The 8,180-nt window shown below is 46.9% G+C and overlaps 1 pseudogene; it reads right to left on the bottom strand.

Moving 5' to 3' along the window:
- Positions 1-6,430: 6,430 nt before the first annotated feature.
- LOC139047031 (uncharacterized) lies at positions 6,431-8,054 on the bottom strand (annotated as a pseudogene).
- Positions 8,055-8,180: the final 126 nt, after the last annotated feature.

Raw genomic sequence — 8,180 nt, 5'->3', positions numbered from 1 at the left:
ATGACGTTAACTTGCTTGGGAAGCTACCCACTTCTTCCCCACTTGTTGAAGCAAAGGGAACGGGAAAAGAGCGAACGGCTTTAAAGGAGACACCGAGCTCTTCGACTATGGATATTATTATTATTATTATTATTATTATTATTATTATTATTATTATTATTATTATTATTATTATTATTATTATTATTATTATTATTTTATTATTATTATTATTATTATTATTATTATTATTATTATGCCTCAGTGGCACAAGCCCACTATGGCTAAACCCACTACGGGGAAGCGGACAATGCACGAGCAGTATTTTTGCTGTTCTCAATATTCGTGGCACATAACCACAGTGGGGGATTGGCCGTGATGCGGGTGGCTAAGAGCAACAAGAAGAGAAACCTCGCTAGAAGCATATTCCTCAGACCAAGCACTCACCACTTTCGCCTTTAAAGCAGTGGCGACACTTACATTCGAAACTTTACCACGTCTACTACACTGGTGACATAGGAAGCATAAATGTTTGAGAGACAAGGTATTCTAGTTTGATAATAAAGTTGGCCTCAAAGTACTGGGTTTGGGGTTGGTGACAATGTCGTGACTTTAAGACACAGAGCAAGATATGCTGACGTCGTCTGGTGATAATACTGGGTATGATGTAGTTGCTCATAGAAGAATAAGCAAGGATGCAGCGCGCCCCTCATCCAACTGTCCTAGAGCATGAAAGGCTGCGGTGTCGAGTCGTCAACCTTACATTTATGCATGCACCGATCTGGTTTGGGGATTTCTCTTTGTGCCACTTTTGCAACGAAGTAGAAACAAATAGAAGCAATTGAACATTACTTACGGCACTATCGGCGTTTCTCCTCATTGAGGAAACGGACATTGCAAATCATAAAGCAACAGCTCGGCCTGGCGTTGAACTCTTCGGGGCTGCTGTCTTTCAGCAGCTTCTGTGCTGCTGTCCAGCGCCAGCGCAGCGGTCAACTCATAAAACCGCACTTTCCCGCAGCTGCTCTGCTCTGGGAGCAATTATTGGGCTTTGGCGTGACCATATCACCACAGAAACTTGTGAGCCAATATAAGTAAAAAAGAAAGCATTTGTCGCTGAAAAAGACAATCCCGTGCGACTATCACTGGATGTATTTATTTAGCAGTAACGTGAAGCTTGGTCTTTTCAAGCAAACCTTCGGCTGCTGCATGAAGGTGTCCGTTGCTATATGTGCTCATTTGTGAGACCGCTGCGCGTCGGCCTATGGAAGTGAAGTTTCCACCACAGACCATCTTTCAACTCAATGCTTGATCAGAGCCGCCTTCGGGTACTTGTGTCAGGTTGCGCGTTTTGCAAGAAAAACGAACTCCTGCTGCAGCAACGTGCTGAAGCTCAGCAGCATCGAAGCTGGCGCGCGGTGTCACGTGCTTGTGCTTTACTTCTTTCGGGCTTTCTTATTCTCACCAGACGACTTGGGCCTCGAGGTTCCGGGCTTAGCGCTCTTCTTAGGTCGCTTAGCTGCCCTGGCATTTCGCTTGGCGTTGGCTCTGGCACGACCTTTTGATTCCACGGAGTCAATGGCCATCGCGAACTTCAAGTTCTGCCCGGCCAGAGTGCGGCAAGCGGGGTCCTTGACAGCGCCGATGAGCTTACTGGGCGACGAGAACCTAACCTTGCAAGGCCCGGTAGAGGACACCTTGATTACGTCGCCGGTTTTAAAGACAGCTGCCAGCTTCTCCTTGTTGAGGAACTCGCTCGGCACGTTCCATATGTCCAGCGTGCGGGACGACACCTTCGGGCGCGTTCCCGGGTCGTTCCAACGCTCAGCCATGAACGTAGCTTTGATGGGAGATCCTTTGATCACAAAGCCGTCCAGCGTTGCAGCAGCCACGACGGCCTCTTCGACGGAGTCGTACACCGCGAAGACGTGGATCAGAATATCGCCCTTGGTGAGGTGCTTGGTTTCGACGGCGTCTTGGCAGTAGATGCGCAGGACGTCCTCCGTCTTAACGCCCTTGGCGAAGCAGGACAACTTCACCCTGCGCGTGTCCAGCTCCTCGTAGTCGACGACCTGAGACTCGGGAATGTATTTTTGGAGTCTGACCTTCCTCCTGGAAGGTGAGTCGCGACGACCATCCCTGGATTGGCGCTTGGAACCGATCGGTGCAGGTGGAGCGGGTGGCTCTCGCTCCTTCGACGTCTCTCCCGCGTCGTCGGTGGCTGGCTTCTGGCGCTGGGCTTCAACGTCGGCGGCGACCCGGTCTTGACTCGAAGGACCGGCGCCGTCTTCCGGCAGGGAGTTGGCCTCGCGCCGCTCGTCGCTAGTCTCACCCGACTGCGCACGGGTCGACACACCGAGGCCAACTTTGCCACCGTCCATCTTCTGGGCTTCGTGCGCCTAAAGAAGAGCCAGCCCTCCCGATAGGCTTCGCGACGCCGTCCTCGTTGTCGTCTTTAACACGTGGCGCGCGCCCACGACACTGACACGCTAACACGCGCCCACGATACTGACACGCTAACTTTTGGTTGGATAGCCGTGGCACCCATCCCAAGGAGTACTCCAAGCGGGAACCTTGACAAGAACGTTAGGCCTTCACAGGCCAACACCATTCAACGGAAGTGCGACCATTCACATGCGACACTAAGAATGGCGATGGTAAATGCTGAGCCATATATATGCTTGCGGGTCGGGTGTCAACGGTGGTGTCCTGTTGGTTGGCTGCGGTGTGGGGACTGAGGCGAGGGCCCAGTGTTGATGTTGAGCCAATTCGGGGCGAGACGGGGTACCGCATCACCCCGCACTGGAACGCAGCACCGGAACACGCTGTTGTTCCACATTTCAAGTAGGGCCGTGTGCAATACAAACAGCAACAGAACAGTCCGAGCAATGCTTTCGATTCCCGTACTTCAGAAATGCCACAGTGCGACCATGCGACATTTAAAACGCACATGTTTTCTGAGCTTGGTGTGTTTTTTTATCTAGCCATCGCTTAATGTCGTTCAGCCGAACCGAGCCGATCCGCGATTTTTACGGATACCTGTACCCACCGAAGGCTGCAACTGAAACGCACCTGTTTCGGAAAATACGGCGGTGGAATAACGTGCTGCGTCGAACTCGATAACTTTCGATTTGGAATTCATGCGTATCGTAAAATTGCCATATGAAGTCAAAATATATTTACTAGTTTTTCCCGCTACGCGTAGCCGTTTCACCGGAAAAAGCACCGTTTTTAAAGCGCTTAAGGTTTTTTTTTCTCTCTCCACGCAGCTGCTTTACAGCCAGAGTAGCATCTTCGTGCGCCCGGTCATAGGATCACGCACTACACATGTTTTTAGTACAGTCTCGTGGAAAGCAGCCATGTCAGGTTCAACTTATGGCTTCTGGCTCCATTCCTCATCAAAACAAGAGCAGCTTGATACTGTACACTTATGTAGCAATCCACCTGTTTCTAATGCGCCAGGTAAAATACTTAGGCATTAAAGTCACGGGTAACCTTAACTGGAAGCCACATATCTCTACCAAAAGTCTCAAAAAGCCGAACGTAAGCTATCAGTGGTCATGCTTAGAATACCCTGATATAATCTGGAGTCCTCATCAAAAATACCTTATCAGTAAGATAGAACGGATACAAAAGCTTGCAGTCAGGGTTGTACACTGAGATTACAAAAGGAAATCAGTGTCTCAGGTCTCATCGCAAAGGTAAACCTAAGATCCCTCTCAGGAGAAGAATAATTTCTCGACAAAAACTTATTTATAAGTTATATCATTGTCATTTACAGATACCACGTTCTCACTACCTGCGTGATCATTCTAGACGCTCTACCAGACTCAATCATTCTAATACAATCCATCAACGGCTAAGTCGTGTTGGCGTTCGTAAACACTCCCTTTTTCCGTCAGCCATTTCCCAGTGCAGCATGCTGACAATTGATATTGCATGCTGCAATGACATCGACTCTTTTACGAACCTCATTCAGCGTATTGACTTCTCACCATGAATTTTCTTTTCTGCATATGCGCTCGCATTTACCACTACATTTTTGGACCACTCCTGCACGGGCCGTGAAGGGCCTGCAGTATATTCAAATAAAAAAATATGATTGAATAGGCCATTCGGCTGACGTGCGCCAATATCATATGCACTGAAATACGCTCCGTTACGCAAACACGCCGATCGCTCAACAGGACTAAATGCATCTGTCGGCCTTAGCACTGATCACGTCCTCTTTCGTTGATATTTATGTTCACAGCTCGCATAACCTCCATAAGTTTTATTTTTGAGTCGTCGTTTCTTTCCCGCCTTCTCTTATTTGTATACATAATTTTGGTTTATATTTTCTGTTTAAGATTTCTTTTCTGTTGGAAATGTTTCTAAACAAAAGGAAAGAAACATTCACAGATATGTAAACATCCCTACCGCTAAGGCACCAAATACAGCGAAGCCTTAACGAAGAAGCTATCACAACCTTCGTTTTAGGCATTGAACTACCCCACCTTTACTTCAGTCTTTGCAAACGATTCACTGTGTGTCATGGAAGTGCTTGGCTGAAGACGGGGTATATCAAATCATACTTTAAGAGGACACTAATGATGACTTTATTACTGTAAAATTATTAGGTGTTGCTATTTAGTGCCCCCCCCCCCCCCCCCCTGTTTGTAAAATAACACTAACGAAAAACACCTAATCAGTGTATCCTGAGAAAGTATTATATTATAACTTAATTTTCATTAATTTTGCAGCAATAAGTTGATAATAAAACAGAAAAAGAAAACTTTTCTTTTGTCATTTCGCTTCGGAATCCTGTGCGGGCACGTGAGTGTTGACGTCAGGAATTACAAAATATTTGTTCGTGTTTGGACATTTTTGGCTCAGTAAAAAAAGAACAAAAAAAAACTCAGACCGTACCGAGCTCAGTCTTTGGCTCCTTTAGAATACAATGTTGGTCACCTTTATTCATACATTATTAACAGACTCAGGCACACACCATGAAAATCCATGACGTCACAACACGTGCTGGTGCGGCAACTGCATGGCGGCGGCACCGCATGACTCGTAGTTGCGTCTTTTCTAGTTTAGCAAGGCTCTTGAGGACGTTGAGGGGGGGTGGGGTGTTTCAGAAGCGGTGTTTATTCGTACAGCTGAACTTAAGTTTGTCTTTAGTATGTCCTTGAACAAATGTTTCGTTACTGTTTTCGCCTTTAAAGCAAATGTCGGCGGCACGACACTCTTCCGGGCTTCACAACGTGCGCTGTCGTTGAGCGAACAGCTGCGGGTGTCAGACGAGTCCACGCAAAGTGCACGTGGGCCGGAAATTAGAACGCTCAAGCCGCACAGAGCTGCAAGCCACCGTACGTGGAGGCTGTTCGGTCACGACACCTCCGTGTGTTCCCCGATTAGTCATCTTCGCTTAACACTGATAGGCAAATTTACCTCATGGTACATGATGCCAGCTTGACAAACAAGTTTTCCTACTCGAAAACTATAAACGTCATTCACCGCAACTATCCCCTCTTCCACGCCCCCCCCCCCCCCCCCACCTGTTCCCCGCCAATTACGATTTCGTTTCTTCGGAACCGTGGTGTATGCGATGGCCGGACATGACAGGTACGATAAGGCATGGTGATTATAGGGCTAATAAACCAGAGTCACGGAAGTAACTTTTTAAGTTATTGCACTTAAGCGGCGGATCGCGACAAATAAATTGAAGTCGCCTGCCTTTCATGCTACATGAGCGATTACGAAAATTGCTATTCCTCTCGTCTTTTTAGCGCGGCGAATCTCCATACCCTTGCGATATCGAAACTCAGACGCTGATGAGCCTACGGAGACACGTCCTCAAAGGGACGACGCCACTGGTTCTGAACACGAGTGGCGTTTTAATAAGGAGGTATGGTAGGGTAAACGGTACATGTTACATTTAACGTATTATTTTAGAAACAAGTGCAGATATTTACATCAAATTTCGTACGCTCACAACAGATGCCCCTGCGTACAATATGGAACACTTTTTGTGAGCTTAGATTGTTTACCTGTCAGTTGGCCCATTCCCAAAATGTCAGGCGTGTTTAATTATTCAATGTACCTTTTCTCTGTAACCACTCAAAGGAATGCGGTGATATTAGGCAGTGTTGTTCTACATACCCATAGGTTATATCTGAACTAAAGACATGCCACATTCTTTTAGGAATTTGTTCCCTAAAAAATAATACCGCTGCATGCACAGAGGCATTGTAAGTGTAATTTCTTCCAGTGTTATCATTCATATCATCTACAATTTTTTTAGTTCCGAATATTTAGGACTGGCTAATGTACATGTGGGCAAAGTTTCACTGAAATCCGATGAATCCTTTCTGAGAAAAGGTACATTGAAACATTGAATTTGAGGAACTTGCAAAAAACACAATTTGAGAAAAATGAAGCTTTATGTTTGCATACTTCTCATGCATGCTCAAAATGCCCCAGGAGAATACATTTCACGGCTGACATTCTTGCATGTCTCTCCAAAACCCTTCCTAGAGTTCCTTTTTACCCGTCGTGTTTCCTTGCTCTCGGCAGAGTCATACAATTCTGCCCTGTCAACGCGCTCTTTGTCCATTCTGTCGAGGGCAACATCACAAAACACACCTGGAACAATTCCAAGAGCCTCTAGAACAGCTTTTCTTGCAGAGTTACCATCATTGTAGTAGGCTACAGCATCGTTAGCTGCTGTCCTCAAGGTGTCAGCACTGACAAATGTTGTCTTAGCGCAACGACACCAGATGAGTTGGTTCAGCGACTCATTGGTGTTCTGTCTTCGTCCGTGAAGGCATTTGCTCAGAAGACCTGGATCTGACAACGCCTTGAACACTGGCTTGATGACGTCCATCACGGCCTCAGGAAGGTAGCTTTTCTGGGAGTAGGTCTCAAGGCTTCCCTCAACAAGGCTGCGGTTATACCCACACCATGAAGAGGGTCCCTTTGGGCAGAGTCCATGGTGGGGCTTGGTATCTGTGGATAACTTATGAAAGTATATTGCCCACACCGCTCGTCTCATATTATCCAGACTGTCTGTATTTCCCCGAATAGCTTTGCCATAGTAAACCTGAAGGGAGTCAATGTCCTTTTCTGTGAGGCGCCCTTTCCTGGAAAGTGGTAGACCATCCGCAAGCTTTTTCCCCTTCTCAATCTTCTTGATGTTCCTGAGCCTTGTGCCCATTCGCTTCTGGACATGTCCTACACATTCATGTTTTTCTATGGCCTTCTCGTATGGCTGCGAGTCTCTTACCGAAATGTACGCCTTACTGTCTCCATCACCAATGTAACTTGTGTACATTAGTTGGTGCTTTTCAACAGAGCGCCCAAAGATTTTTACTGCTCCAGCAGATTCCATTCCACCAGATGGCCCATCGTAGGTAACTTTACATTCATTCAAGTTGTCATGTGTGTGAAGATTGCGGGCACACATGTGGCAAAACTTGGACTCTACTTCAAAGTCGTATACTTTTCCAGTGTCGGCCGATATCGCTGCTACGACGCCAAGTAGTGAAGAATAACCCCGCTTCATCCACGTCCCATCCACTGTGACCGCAGTTTCCAGCTCTCAATCAGAGGCGAAGGCCTCTTTCTTCAGTTCTTCGGCAGCTTTTGCCATACTATTACTCACAGCGGTCGTAGATGCAAAAAGAAGCCTCGCGTTGTACGATGCAAACTTTGTTGGCGGTGGCGGTAGATTGAGCACAGCACACATGATGCGACCAGATGCCAAACCTTTGCCGCAGGTGCGAAGGGCATAAACGAACCTTTGATTTACTTCAAAGACGTTGCCAGCAATGCGCCTTGATGTCTCAAGCACACTGAGAGCATCGCACTCGCTGCAGGTGAAATTTATGGAGGATGCCAAACCGCTTCGCCTGTTAATAGCTTCTTCCAGTATTATTGCACCCTTGTTGCACTTTTTACACACAGCAACATCTTGCAAGAAACTGCGGAGAAGAGCGAAGTCGATTAGACGGCAGCCAGTCGTACTTGCCCCGTCTACATCAAAGGAATCACAACTGATCCTCTCACCAAGTTTTGTGAAGCTTGCGCTTCATCGTGCCGGTTTCTCACTGCCCTTCTTGCTAGTGAACCGATTACCTTTGAAAGTTCTCTTTCTGCTCCATTTCCTGGAAGATCGTGCCATCTTCTGGGAAAGCAATACATTTGAAACACGAAACAGA

This window comes from Dermacentor albipictus, chromosome 6 (assembly GCF_038994185.2).
Source record: "Dermacentor albipictus isolate Rhodes 1998 colony chromosome 6, USDA_Dalb.pri_finalv2, whole genome shotgun sequence".
Lineage (NCBI taxonomy): Eukaryota > Metazoa > Arthropoda > Arachnida > Ixodida > Ixodidae > Dermacentor > Dermacentor albipictus.
Note: the sequence above shows the minus strand (reverse complement) of the source record. Positions and strands in the feature narration are given on the sequence as shown.